A 12,019-nucleotide genomic window follows, 5' to 3' on the forward strand; every position below is an offset into this window, starting at 1 on the left:
GCTCTTTGCTGCTGCTGAACGACTCATCCAAAAGATTTTGGTGCTGACAGAGGTCACAGAAGGAGTTCTGCTTCAACGTCAGCCAGAGCCAAAACAAATGCATTGGCCGGGAATCGAACCCGGGTCAACTGCTTGGAAGACAGCTATGCTCACCACTATACCACCAACGCAAGTTCCTGACTCCAGCTTTTAGCCATCTGAAAAGAATGCTTGAAATGCACAAGTCACTGATAGGGCAAAAGGAGCTGAAGCCATCTTTGTCTGTATCCCGTCATGTACGAGAGAGTGCTGTCTTTCCATGCGGGCTAAAGAAATCTGGAGCTGCGACGCAGAAAGCGCAAAGGCCGCAAGTACAGAACGTGGTGAGGCGCGCTTCGTTCCACCGCCCATTGGCTGGTGGCCAGTTTTACTCTTGACACTCCAATACAGCTCTGTTGTGAGCAGAAAAGAATGCTGGAAGTACATAAGTCACTGACAGGGCCAAAGTAGCTGAAGCCCAAGGTTTGGATCCCATCATGTCATGAGAGTGCTGTCTTTCCATGCTGGCTGAAAAAAAATGTGAAGTTGCGACACAGGAAGAGCAAAGGCTGCAAACACGGTCCACGAGAAAGCACGCTTTGCTCCAATGCACATTGGTGTGTGGTCAGATTTAGTCTGCTATTGAAACTGCAGTGCAGCTCTGCTGTGAGCAGAGCACCCAAAAATACAGGTCACTCGGAAAGGTTCCCCTCCACGGAAATCTTTAGTAAAAGGCGAAAGATTTATGCGTCTATGAAGAGAAACTCGAGTTGTGTGCCCATGCGCTTGAGCATGTGCGCTCCCTGTGGTAAACCACTATACTCACAAAGGGTAATCTAGGGTGCCGATAAGATTTTCGTCTCCCCCTCACTCCAAATGGGAGGAGTAAAAGTTAAAAAGTCTCTTCCATCATCCATTCTCGCCTGCCACACAGGAGGCCTGGCTCTGATTCCCGGGCAAATGCAGGAACAGAGTTCTTTTAAGTGAGGGGTGTGTGTTTGCATGTGTGTGGGATTCTTTAAAATGAGCCTTGAAGGCCAAGCCTGATTTGCTAGAAGGAGCTCCAAACTTTGCATATTGACCCAACCCCCCTTTACCTGGATTTGACGTGTAACAGTTACGCACCATTACTAAATCCAGGGCAATGTGAAGGCCGAAGTTCTCACAGCCGAGCATTGGTGGTTCAGTGGTAGAATTCTCGCCTGCCACGCGGGAGACCCGGGTTCGATTCCCGGCCAATGCAGAAACGGAGTGCTTTTAATTAAGTTGTGTGTGTGCTTGCATGTGTGTAAGGTTCTTTAAAATGAAGCCTGATTTACTTGAAGGAGCTCCAACCTTTGCATACCGACCAACCCCCGTTCCCTGCCGAATCTTTTCAGAAACTCATTAGTCCGTCTATATTCGTCAAATGCCTATAAAACTTGTTCACTTTATCTATAGGTTGACGAAGTTTAGCAGTGGGCAATATACTCGTAAATGCGGTGTTAATTCCAAACGTTCTCCCTCCTTTCCGAGCATTGGTGGTTCAGTGGTAGAATTCTAGCAGTGGGCGATATGATCCACGTAAATGCGATGTTACTGCCACATGATTTCCCATCCTTTTTTTCATGTTCCCATTATGAAAAGTAAAAAAAAATAGTAATAATAGTAAAGTGGTCCAAATGAGGACCCCCTGTAATGTGTAGAATTCAAGATATTGGGAGACTCAATAAGATCAAGGCAGGTTGATTTGTTTTTTTCATGGAGTAGTGGCTCCTTATGCTGATGTCGGTGAAGTCAAGTCGGCTGGGGGCGAAGCACAGCGGGTACAGCTCCTCGTTAGTATAGTGGACAGTATCTCCGCCTGTCACGCGGAAGACCGGGGTTTGATTCCCCGACGGGGAGACCCAGCTCTTTGCTGCTGCTGAACGACTCATCCAAAAGATTTTGGTGCTGACAGAGGTCACAGAAGGAGTTCTGCTTCAACGTCAGCCAGAGCCAAAACAAATGCGTTGGCCGGGAATCGAACCCGGGTCAACTGCTTGGAAGACAGCTATGCTCACCACTATACCACCAACGCAAGTTACCGACTCCAGCTTTTAGCCATCTGAAAAGAATGCTTGAAATGCACAAGTCACTGATAGGGCAAAAGGAGCTGAAGCCATCTTTGTCTGTATCCCGTCATGTACGAGAGAGTGCTGTCTTTCCATGCGGGCTAAAGAAATCTGGAGCTGCGACGCAGAAAGCGCAAAGGCCGCAAGTACAGAACGTGGTGAGGCGCGCTTCGTTCCACCGCCCATTGGCTGGTGGCCAGTTTTACTCTTGACACTCCAATACAGCTCTGTTGTGAGCAGAAAAGAATGCTGGAAGTACATAAGTCACTGACAGGGCCAAAGTAGCTGAAGCCCAAGGTTTGGATCCCATCATGTCATGAGAGTGCTGTCTTTCCATGCTGGCTGAAAAAAAATGTGAAGTTGCGACACAGGAAGAGCAAAGGCTGCAAACACGGTCCACGAGAAAGCACGCTTTGCTCCAATGCACATTGGTGTGTGGTCAGATTTAGTCTGCTATTGAAACTGCAGTGCAGCTCTGCTGTGAGCAGAGCACCCAAAAATACAGGTCACTCGGAAAGGTTCCCCTCCACGGAAATCTTTAGTAAAAGGCGAAAGATTTATGCGTCTATGAAGAGAAACTCGAGTTGTGTGCCCATGCGCTTGAGCATGTGCGCTCCCTGTGGTAAACCACTATACTCACAAAGGGTAATCTAGGGTGCCGATAAGATTTTCGTCTCCCCCTCACTCCAAATGGGAGGAGTAAAAGTTAAAAAGTCTCTTCCATCATCCATTCTCGCCTGCCACACAGGAGGCCTGGCTCTGATTCCCGGGCAAATGCAGGAACAGAGTTCTTTTAAGTGAGGGGTGTGTGTTTGCATGTGTGTGGGATTCTTTAAAATGAGCCTTGAAGGCCAAGCCTGATTTGCTAGAAGGAGCTCCAAACTTTGCATATTGACCCAACCCCCCTTTACCTGGATTTGACGTGTAACAGTTACGCACCATTACTAAATCCAGGGCAATGTGAAGGCCGAAGTTCTCACAGCCGAGCATTGGTGGTTCAGTGGTAGAATTCTCGCCTGCCACGCGGGAGACCCGGGTTCGATTCCCAGCCAATGCAGAAACGGAGTGCTTTTAATTAAGTTGTGTGTGTGCTTGCATGTGTGTAAGGTTCTTTAAAATGAAGCCTGATTTACTTGAAGGAGCTCCAACCTTTGCATACCGACCAACCCCCGTTCCCTGCCGAATCTTTTCAGAAACTCATTAGTCCGTCTATATTCGTCAAATGCCTATAAAACTTGTTCACTTTATCTATAGGTTGACGAAGTTTAGCAGTGGGCAATATACTCGTAAATGCGGTGTTAATTCCAAACGTTCTCCCTCCTTTCCGAGCATTGGTGGTTCAGTGGTAGAATTCTAGCAGTGGGCGATATGATCCACGTAAATGCGATGTTACTGCCACATGATTTCCCATCCTTTTTTTCATGTTCCCATTATGAAAAGTAAAAAAAAATAGTAATAATAGTAAAGTGGTCCAAATGAGGACCCCCTGTAATGTGTAGAATTCAAGATATTGGGAGACTCAATAAGATCAAGGCAGGTTGATTTGTTTTTTTCATGGAGTAGTGGCTCCTTATGCTGATGTCGGTGAAGTCAAGTCGGCTGGGGGCGAAGCACAGCGGGTACAGCTCCTCGTTAGTATAGTGGACAGTATCTCCGCCTGTCACGCGGAAGACCGGGGTTCGATTCCCCGACGGGGAGACCCAGCTCTTTGCTGCTGCTGAACGACTCATCCAAAAGATTTTGGTGCTGACAGAGGTCACAGAAGGAGTTCTGCTTCAACGTCAGCCAGAGCCAAAACAAATGCGTTGGCCGGGAATCGAACCCGGGTCAACTGCTTGGAAGACAGCTATGCTCACCACTATACCACCAACGCAAGTTCCCGACTCCAGCTTTTAGCCATCTGAAAAGAATGCTTGAAATGCACAAGTCACTGATAGGGCAAAAGGAGCTGAAGCCATCTTTGTCTGTATCCCGTCATGTACGAGAGAGTGCTGTCTTTCCATGCGGGCTAAAGAAATCTGGAGCTGCGACGCAGAAAGCGCAAAGGCCGCAAGTACAGAACGTGGTGAGGCGCGCTTCGTTCCACCGCCCATTGGCTGGTGGCCAGTTTTACTCTTGACACTCCAATACAGCTCTGTTGTGAGCAGAAAAGAATGCTGGAAGTACATAAGTCACTGACAGGGCCAAAGTAGCTGAAGCCCAAGGTTTGGATCCCATCATGTCATGAGAGTGCTGTCTTTCCATGCTGGCTGAAAAAAAATGTGAAGTTGCGACACAGGAAGAGCAAAGGCTGCAAACACGGTCCACGAGAAAGCACGCTTTGCTCCAATGCACATTGGTGTGTGGTCAGATTTAGTCTGCTATTGAAACTGCAGTGCAGCTCTGCTGTGAGCAGAGCACCCAAAAATACAGGTCACTCGGAAAGGTTCCCCTCCACGGAAATCTTTAGTAAAAGGCGAAAGATTTATGCGTCTATGAAGAGAAACTCGAGTTGTGTGCCCATGCGCTTGAGCATGTGCGCTCCCTGTGGTAAACCACTATACTCACAAAGGGTAATCTAGGGTGCCGATAAGATTTTCGTCTCCCCCTCACTCCAAATGGGAGGAGTAAAAGTTAAAAAGTCTCTTCCATCATCCATTCTCGCCTGCCACACAGGAGGCCTGGCTCTGATTCCCGGGCAAATGCAGGAACAGAGTTCTTTTAAGTGAGGGGTGTGTGTTTGCATGTGTGTGGGATTCTTTAAAATGAGCCTTGAAGGCCAAGCCTGATTTGCTAGAAGGAGCTCCAAACTTTGCATATTGACCCAACCCCCCTTTACCTGGATTTGACGTGTAACAGTTACGCACCATTACTAAATCCAGGGCAATGTGAAGGCCGAAGTTCTCACAGCCGAGCATTGGTGGTTCAGTGGTAGAATTCTCGCCTGCCACGCGGGAGACCCGGGTTCGATTCCCGGCCAATGCAGAAACGGAGTGCTTTTAATTAAGTTGTGTGTGTGCTTGCATGTGTGTAAGGTTCTTTAAAATGAAGCCTGATTTACTTGAAGGAGCTCCAACCTTTGCATACCGACCAACCCCCGTTCCCTGCCGAATCTTTTCAGAAACTCATTAGTCCGTCTATATTCGTCAAATGCCTATAAAACTTGTTCACTTTATCTATAGGTTGACGAAGTTTAGCAGTGGGCAATATACTCGTAAATGCGGTGTTAATTCCAAACGTTCTCCCTCCTTTCCGAGCATTGGTGGTTCAGTGGTAGAATTCTAGCAGTGGGCGATATGATCCACGTAAATGCGATGTTACTGCCACATGATTTCCCATCCTTTTTTTCATGTTCCCATTATGAAAAGTAAAAAAAAATAGTAATAATAGTAAAGTGGTCCAAATGAGGACCCCCTGTAATGTGTAGAATTCAAGATATTGGGAGACTCAATAAGATCAAGGCAGGTTGATTTGTTTTTTTCATGGAGTAGTGGCTCCTTATGCTGATGTCGGTGAAGTCAAGTCGGCTGGGGGCGAAGCACAGCGGGTACAGCTCCTCGTTAGTATAGTGGACAGTATCTCCGCCTGTCACGCGGAAGACCGGGGTTCGATTCCCCGACGGGGAGACCCAGCTCTTTGCTGCTGCTGAACGACTCATCCAAAAGATTTTGGTGCTGACAGAGGTCACAGAAGGAGTTCTGCTTCAACGTCAGCCAGAGCCAAAACAAATGCGTTGGCCGGGAATCGAACCCGGGTCAACTGCTTGGAAGACAGCTATGCTCACCACTATACCACCAACGCAAGTTCCCGACTCCAGCTTTTAGCCATCTGAAAAGAATGCTTGAAATGCACAAGTCACTGATAGGGCAAAAGGAGCTGAAGCCATCTTTGTCTGTATCCCGTCATGTACGAGAGAGTGCTGTCTTTCCATGCGGGCTAAAGAAATCTGGAGCTGCGACGCAGAAAGCGCAAAGGCCGCAAGTACAGAACGTGGTGAGGCGCGCTTCGTTCCACCGCCCATTGGCTGGTGGCCAGTTTTACTCTTGACACTCCAATACAGCTCTGTTGTGAGCAGAAAAGAATGCTGGAAGTACATAAGTCACTGACAGGGCCAAAGTAGCTGAAGCCCAAGGTTTGGATCCCATCATGTCATGAGAGTGCTGTCTTTCCATGCTGGCTGAAAAAAAATGTGAAGTTGCGACACAGGAAGAGCAAAGGCTGCAAACACGGTCCACGAGAAAGCACGCTTTGCTCCAATGCACATTGGTGTGTGGTCAGATTTAGTCTGCTATTGAAACTGCAGTGCAGCTCTGCTGTGAGCAGAGCACCCAAAAATACAGGTCACTCGGAAAGGTTCCCCTCCACGGAAATCTTTAGTAAAAGGCGAAAGATTTATGCGTCTATGAAGAGAAACTCGAGTTGTGTGCCCATGCGCTTGAGCATGTGCGCTCCCTGTGGTAAACCACTATACTCACAAAGGGTAATCTAGGGTGCCGATAAGATTTTCGTCTCCCCCTCACTCCAAATGGGAGGAGTAAAAGTTAAAAAGTCTCTTCCATCATCCATTCTCGCCTGCCACACAGGAGGCCTGGCTCTGATTCCCGGGCAAATGCAGGAACAGAGTTCTTTTAAGTGAGGGGTGTGTGTTTGCATGTGTGTGGGATTCTTTAAAATGAGCCTTGAAGGCCAAGCCTGATTTGCTAGAAGGAGCTCCAAACTTTGCATATTGACCCAACCCCCCTTTACCTGGATTTGACGTGTAACAGTTACGCACCATTACTAAATCCAGGGCAATGTGAAGGCCGAAGTTCTCACAGCCGAGCATTGGTGGTTCAGTGGTAGAATTCTCGCCTGCCACGCGGGAGACCCGGGTTCGATTCCCGGCCAATGCAGAAACGGAGTGCTTTTAATTAAGTTGTGTGTGTGCTTGCATGTGTGTAAGGTTCTTTAAAATGAAGCCTGATTTACTTGAAGGAGCTCCAACCTTTGCATACCGACCAACCCCCGTTCCCTGCCGAATCTTTTCAGAAACTCATTAGTCCGTCTATATTCGTCAAATGCCTATAAAACTTGTTCACTTTATCTATAGGTTGACGAAGTTTAGCAGTGGGCAATATACTCGTAAATGCGGTGTTAATTCCAAACGTTCTCCCTCCTTTCCGAGCATTGGTGGTTCAGTGGTAGAATTCTAGCAGTGGGCGATATGATCCACGTAAATGCGATGTTACTGCCACATGATTTCCCATCCTTTTTTTCATGTTCCCATTATGAAAAGTAAAAAAAAATAGTAATAATAGTAAAGTGGTCCAAATGAGGACCCCCTGTAATGTGTAGAATTCAAGATATTGGGAGACTCAATAAGATCAAGGCAGGTTGATTTGTTTTTTTCATGGAGTAGTGGCTCCTTATGCTGATGTCGGTGAAGTCAAGTCGGCTGGGGGCGAAGCACAGCGGGTACAGCTCCTCGTTAGTATAGTGGACAGTATCTCCGCCTGTCACGCGGAAGACCGGGGTTCGATTCCCCGACGGGGAGACCCAGCTCTTTGCTGCTGCTGAACGACTCATCCAAAAGATTTTGGTGCTGACAGAGGTCACAGAAGGAGTTCTGCTTCAACGTCAGCCAGAGCCAAAACAAATGCGTTGGCCGGGAATCGAACCCGGGTCAACTGCTTGGAAGACAGCTATGCTCACCACTATACCACCAACGCAAGTTCCCGACTCCAGCTTTTAGCCATCTGAAAAGAATGCTTGAAATGCACAAGTCACTGATAGGGCAAAAGGAGCTGAAGCCATCTTTGTCTGTATCCCGTCATGTACGAGAGAGTGCTGTCTTTCCATGCGGGCTAAAGAAATCTGGAGCTGCGACGCAGAAAGCGCAAAGGCCGCAAGTACAGAACGTGGTGAGGCGCGCTTCGTTCCACCGCCCATTGGCTGGTGGCCAGTTTTACTCTTGACACTCCAATACAGCTCTGTTGTGAGCAGAAAAGAATGCTGGAAGTACATAAGTCACTGACAGGGCCAAAGTAGCTGAAGCCCAAGGTTTGGATCCCATCATGTCATGAGAGTGCTGTCTTTCCATGCTGGCTGAAAAAAAATGTGAAGTTGCGACACAGGAAGAGCAAAGGCTGCAAACACGGTCCACGAGAAAGCACGCTTTGCTCCAATGCACATTGGTGTGTGGTCAGATTTAGTCTGCTATTGAAACTGCAGTGCAGCTCTGCTGTGAGCAGAGCACCCAAAAATACAGGTCACTCGGAAAGGTTCCCCTCCACGGAAATCTTTAGTAAAAGGCGAAAGATTTATGCGTCTATGAAGAGAAACTCGAGTTGTGTGCCCATGCGCTTGAGCATGTGCGCTCCCTGTGGTAAACCACTATACTCACAAAGGGTAATCTAGGGTGCCGATAAGATTTTCGTCTCCCCCTCACTCCAAATGGGAGGAGTAAAAGTTAAAAAGTCTCTTCCATCATCCATTCTCGCCTGCCACACAGGAGGCCTGGCTCTGATTCCCGGGCAAATGCAGGAACAGAGTTCTTTTAAGTAAGGGGTGTGTGTTTGCATGTGTGTGGGATTCTTTAAAATGAGCCTTGAAGGCCAAGCCTGATTTGCTAGAAGGAGCTCCAAACTTTGCATATTGACCCAACCCCCCTTTACCTGGATTTGACGTGTAACAGTTACGCACCATTACTAAATCCAGGGCAATGTGAAGGCCGAAGTTCTCACAGCCGAGCATTGGTGGTTCAGTGGTAGAATTCTCGCCTGCCACGCGGGAGACCCGGGTTCAATTCCCGGCCAATGCAGAAACGGAGTGCTTTTAATTAAGTTGTGTGTGTGCTTGCATGTGTGTAAGGTTCTTTAAAATGAAGCCTGATTTACTTGAAGGAGCTCCAACCTTTGCATACCGACCAACCCCCGTTCCCTGCCGAATCTTTTCAGAAACTCATTAGTCCGTCTATATTCGTCAAATGCCTATAAAACTTGTTCACTTTATCTATAGGTTGACGAAGTTTAGCAGTGGGCAATATACTCGTAAATGCGGTGTTAATTCCAAACGTTCTCCCTCCTTTCCGAGCATTGGTGGTTCAGTGGTAGAATTCTAGCAGTGGGCGATATGATCCACGTAAATGCGATGTTACTGCCACATGATTTCCCATCCTTTTTTTCATATTCCCATTATGAAAAGTAAAAAAAAATAGTAATAATAGTAAAGTGGTCCAAATGAGGACCCCCTGTAATGTGTAGAATTCAAGATATTGGGAGACTCAATAAGATCAAGGCAGGTTGATTTGTTTTTTTCATGGAGTAGTGGCTCCTTATGCTGATGTCGAAGTCAAGTCGGCTGGGGGCGAAGCACAGCGGGTACAGCTCCTCGTTAGTATAGTGGACAGTATCTCCGCCTGTCACGCGGAAGACCGGGGTTTGATTCCCCGACGGGGAGACCCAGCTCTTTGCTGCTGCTGAACGACTCATCCAAAAGATTTTGGTGCTGACAGAGGTCACAGAAGGAGTTCTGCTTCAACGTCAGCCAGAGCCAAAACAAATGCGTTGGCCGGGAATCGAACCCGGGTCAACTGCTTGGAAGGCAGCTATGCTCACCACTATACCACCAACGCAAGTTCCCGACTCCAGCTTTTAGCCATCTGAAAAGAATGCTTGAAATGCACAAGTCACTGATAGGGCAAAAGGAGCTGAAGCCATCTTTGTTTGTATCCCGTCATGTACGAGAGAGTGCTGTCTTTCCATGCGGGCTAAAGAAATCTGGAGCTGCGACGCAGAAAGCGCAAAGGCCGCAAGTACAGAACGTGGTGAGGCGCGCTTCGTTCCACCGCCCATTGGCTGGTGGCCAGTTTTACTCTTGACACTCCAATACAGCTCTGTTGTGAGCAGAAAAGAATGCTGGAAGTACATAAGTCACTGACAGGGCCAAAGTAGCTGAAGCCCAAGGTTTGGATCCCATCATGTCATGAGAGTGCTGTCTTTCCATGCTGGCTGAAAAAAAATGTGAAGTTGCGACACAGGAAGCGCAAAGGCTGCAAACACGGTCCACGAGAAAGCACGCTTTGCTCCAATGCACATTGGTGTGTGGTCAGATTTAGTCTGCTATTAAAACTGCAGTGCAGCTCTGCTGTGAGCAGAGCACCCAAAAATACAGGTCACTCGGAAAGGTTCCCCTCCACGGAAATCTTTAGTAAAAGGCGAAAGATTTATGCGTCTATGAACAGAAACTCGAGTTGTGTGCCCATGCGCTTGAGCATGTGCGCTCCCTGTGGTAAACCACTATACTCACAAAGGGTAATCTAGGGTGCCGATAAGATTTTCATCTCCCCCTCACTCCAAATGGGAGGAGTAAAAGTTAAAAAGTCTCTTCCATCATCCATTCTCGCCTGCCACACAGGAGGCCTGGCTCTGATTCCCGGGCAAATGCAGGAACAGAGTTCTTTTAAGTAAGGGGTGTGTGTTTGCATGTGTGTGGGATTCTTTAAAATGAGCCTTGAAGGCCAAGCCTGATTTGCTAGAAGGAGCTCCAAACTTTGCATATTGACCCAACCCCCCTTTACCTGGATTTGACGTGTAACAGTTACGCACCATTACTAAATCCAGGGCAATGTGAAGGCCGAAAGCCTCCCAGCCGAGCATTGGTGGTTCAGTGGTAGAATTCTCGCCTGCCACGCGGGAGACCCGGGTTCGATTCCCGGCCAATGCAGAAACGGAGTGCTTTTAATTAAGTTGTGTGTGTGCTTGCATGTGTGTAAGGTTCTTTAAAATGAAGCCTGATTTACTTGAAGGAGCTCCAACCTTTGCATACCGACCAACCCCCGTTCCCTGCCGAATCTTTTCAGAAACTCATTAGTCCGTCTATATTCGTCAAATGCCTATAAAACTTGTTCACTTTATCTATAGGTTGACGAAGTTTAGCAGTGGGCAATATACTCGTAAATGCGGTGTTAATTCCAAACGTTCTCCCTCCTTTCCGAGCATTGGTGGTTCAGTGGTAGAATTCTAGCAGTGGGCGATATGATCCACGTAAATGCGATGTTACTGCCACATGATTTCCCATCCTTTTTTTCATGTTCCCATTATGAAAAGTAAAAAAAAATAGTAATAATAGTAAAGTGGTCCAAATGAGGACCCCCTGTAATGTGTAGAATTCAAGATATTGGGAGACTCAATAAGATCAAGGCAGGTTGATTTGTTTTTTTCATGGAGTAGTGGCTCCTTATGCTGATGTCGGTGAAGTCAAGTCGGCTGGGGGCGAAGCACAGCGGGTACAGCTCCTCGTTAGTATAGTGGACAGTATCTCCGCCTGTCACGCGGAAGACCGGGGTTCGATTCCCCGACGGGGAGACCCAGCTCTTTGCTGCTGCTGAACGACTCATCCAAAAGATTTTGGTGCTGACAGAGGTCACAGAAGGAGTTCTGCTTCAACGTCAGCCAGAGCCAAAACAAATGCGTTGGCCGGGAATCGAACCCGGGTCAACTGCTTGGAAGACAGCTATGCTCACCACTATACCACCAACGCAAGTTCCCGACTCCAGCTTTTAGCCATCTGAAAAGAATGCTTGAAATGCACAAGTCACTGATAGGGCAAAAGGAGCTGAAGCCATCTTTGTCTGTATCCCGTCATGTACGAGAGAGTGCTGTCTTTCCATGCGGGCTAAAGAAATCTGGAGCTGCGACGCAGAAAGCGCAAAGGCCGCAAGTACAGAACGTGGTGAGGCGCGCTTCGTTCCACCGCCCATTGGCTGGTGGCCAGTTTTACTCTTGACACTCCAATACAGCTCTGTTGTGAGCAGAAAAGAATGCTGGAAGTACATAAGTCACTGACAGGGCCAAAGTAGCTGAAGCCCAAGGTTTGGATCCCATCATGTCATGAGAGTGCTGTCTTTCCATGCTGGCTGAAAAAAAATGTGAAGTTGCGACACAGGAAGA

At 47.7% G+C, this 12,019-nt stretch overlaps 17 non-coding genes across 17 annotated transcripts; 10 read left to right on the top strand and 7 right to left on the bottom strand.

Annotated features, from left to right (window-relative positions):
- Positions 1–675: 675 nt before the first annotated feature.
- Positions 676–791, bottom strand: LOC141307958 (U5 spliceosomal RNA). The gene has a single exon (XR_012346883.1). It is a non-coding gene; the product is annotated as a U5 spliceosomal RNA (small nuclear RNA).
- Positions 792–1,190: 399 nt separating this feature from the next.
- Positions 1,191–1,261, top strand: trnag-gcc (transfer RNA glycine (anticodon GCC)). The gene has a single exon. It is a non-coding gene; the product is annotated as a tRNA-Gly (tRNA).
- A 1,321-nt stretch (positions 1,262–2,582) lies between these two features.
- LOC141307959 (U5 spliceosomal RNA) lies at positions 2,583–2,698 on the bottom strand. Its single transcript, XR_012346884.1, has one exon. It is a non-coding gene; the product is annotated as a U5 spliceosomal RNA (small nuclear RNA).
- A 399-nt stretch (positions 2,699–3,097) lies between these two features.
- On the top strand, positions 3,098–3,168 carry trnag-gcc (transfer RNA glycine (anticodon GCC)). Its single transcript has one exon. It is a non-coding gene; the product is annotated as a tRNA-Gly (tRNA).
- A 569-nt stretch (positions 3,169–3,737) lies between these two features.
- Positions 3,738–3,809, top strand: trnad-guc (transfer RNA aspartic acid (anticodon GUC)). The gene has a single exon. It is a non-coding gene; the product is annotated as a tRNA-Asp (tRNA).
- A 680-nt stretch (positions 3,810–4,489) lies between these two features.
- LOC141307962 (U5 spliceosomal RNA) lies at positions 4,490–4,605 on the bottom strand. Its single transcript, XR_012346885.1, has one exon. It is a non-coding gene; the product is annotated as a U5 spliceosomal RNA (small nuclear RNA).
- A 399-nt stretch (positions 4,606–5,004) lies between these two features.
- trnag-gcc (transfer RNA glycine (anticodon GCC)) lies at positions 5,005–5,075 on the top strand. The gene has a single exon. It is a non-coding gene; the product is annotated as a tRNA-Gly (tRNA).
- Positions 5,076–5,644: 569 nt separating this feature from the next.
- On the top strand, positions 5,645–5,716 carry trnad-guc (transfer RNA aspartic acid (anticodon GUC)). The gene has a single exon. It is a non-coding gene; the product is annotated as a tRNA-Asp (tRNA).
- Positions 5,717–6,396: 680 nt separating this feature from the next.
- LOC141307963 (U5 spliceosomal RNA) lies at positions 6,397–6,512 on the bottom strand. The gene has a single exon (XR_012346886.1). It is a non-coding gene; the product is annotated as a U5 spliceosomal RNA (small nuclear RNA).
- Positions 6,513–6,911: 399 nt separating this feature from the next.
- trnag-gcc (transfer RNA glycine (anticodon GCC)) lies at positions 6,912–6,982 on the top strand. The gene has a single exon. It is a non-coding gene; the product is annotated as a tRNA-Gly (tRNA).
- Positions 6,983–7,551: 569 nt separating this feature from the next.
- On the top strand, positions 7,552–7,623 carry trnad-guc (transfer RNA aspartic acid (anticodon GUC)). The gene has a single exon. It is a non-coding gene; the product is annotated as a tRNA-Asp (tRNA).
- A 680-nt stretch (positions 7,624–8,303) lies between these two features.
- LOC141307964 (U5 spliceosomal RNA) lies at positions 8,304–8,419 on the bottom strand. The gene has a single exon (XR_012346887.1). It is a non-coding gene; the product is annotated as a U5 spliceosomal RNA (small nuclear RNA).
- A 399-nt stretch (positions 8,420–8,818) lies between these two features.
- On the top strand, positions 8,819–8,889 carry trnag-gcc (transfer RNA glycine (anticodon GCC)). The gene has a single exon. It is a non-coding gene; the product is annotated as a tRNA-Gly (tRNA).
- A 741-nt stretch (positions 8,890–9,630) lies between these two features.
- trnag-ucc (transfer RNA glycine (anticodon UCC)) lies at positions 9,631–9,702 on the bottom strand. Its single transcript has one exon. It is a non-coding gene; the product is annotated as a tRNA-Gly (tRNA).
- A 505-nt stretch (positions 9,703–10,207) lies between these two features.
- On the bottom strand, positions 10,208–10,323 carry LOC141307976 (U5 spliceosomal RNA). The gene has a single exon (XR_012346899.1). It is a non-coding gene; the product is annotated as a U5 spliceosomal RNA (small nuclear RNA).
- A 399-nt stretch (positions 10,324–10,722) lies between these two features.
- Positions 10,723–10,793, top strand: trnag-gcc (transfer RNA glycine (anticodon GCC)). Its single transcript has one exon. It is a non-coding gene; the product is annotated as a tRNA-Gly (tRNA).
- Positions 10,794–11,362: 569 nt separating this feature from the next.
- trnad-guc (transfer RNA aspartic acid (anticodon GUC)) lies at positions 11,363–11,434 on the top strand. Its single transcript has one exon. It is a non-coding gene; the product is annotated as a tRNA-Asp (tRNA).
- The last annotated feature ends 585 nt before the right edge of the window (positions 11,435–12,019 follow it).

The sequence above is a fragment of the Garra rufa genome, unplaced genomic scaffold (assembly GCF_049309525.1).
Source record: "Garra rufa unplaced genomic scaffold, GarRuf1.0 hap1_unplaced_002, whole genome shotgun sequence".
Taxonomy (NCBI): Eukaryota; Metazoa; Chordata; class Actinopteri; order Cypriniformes; family Cyprinidae; genus Garra; species Garra rufa.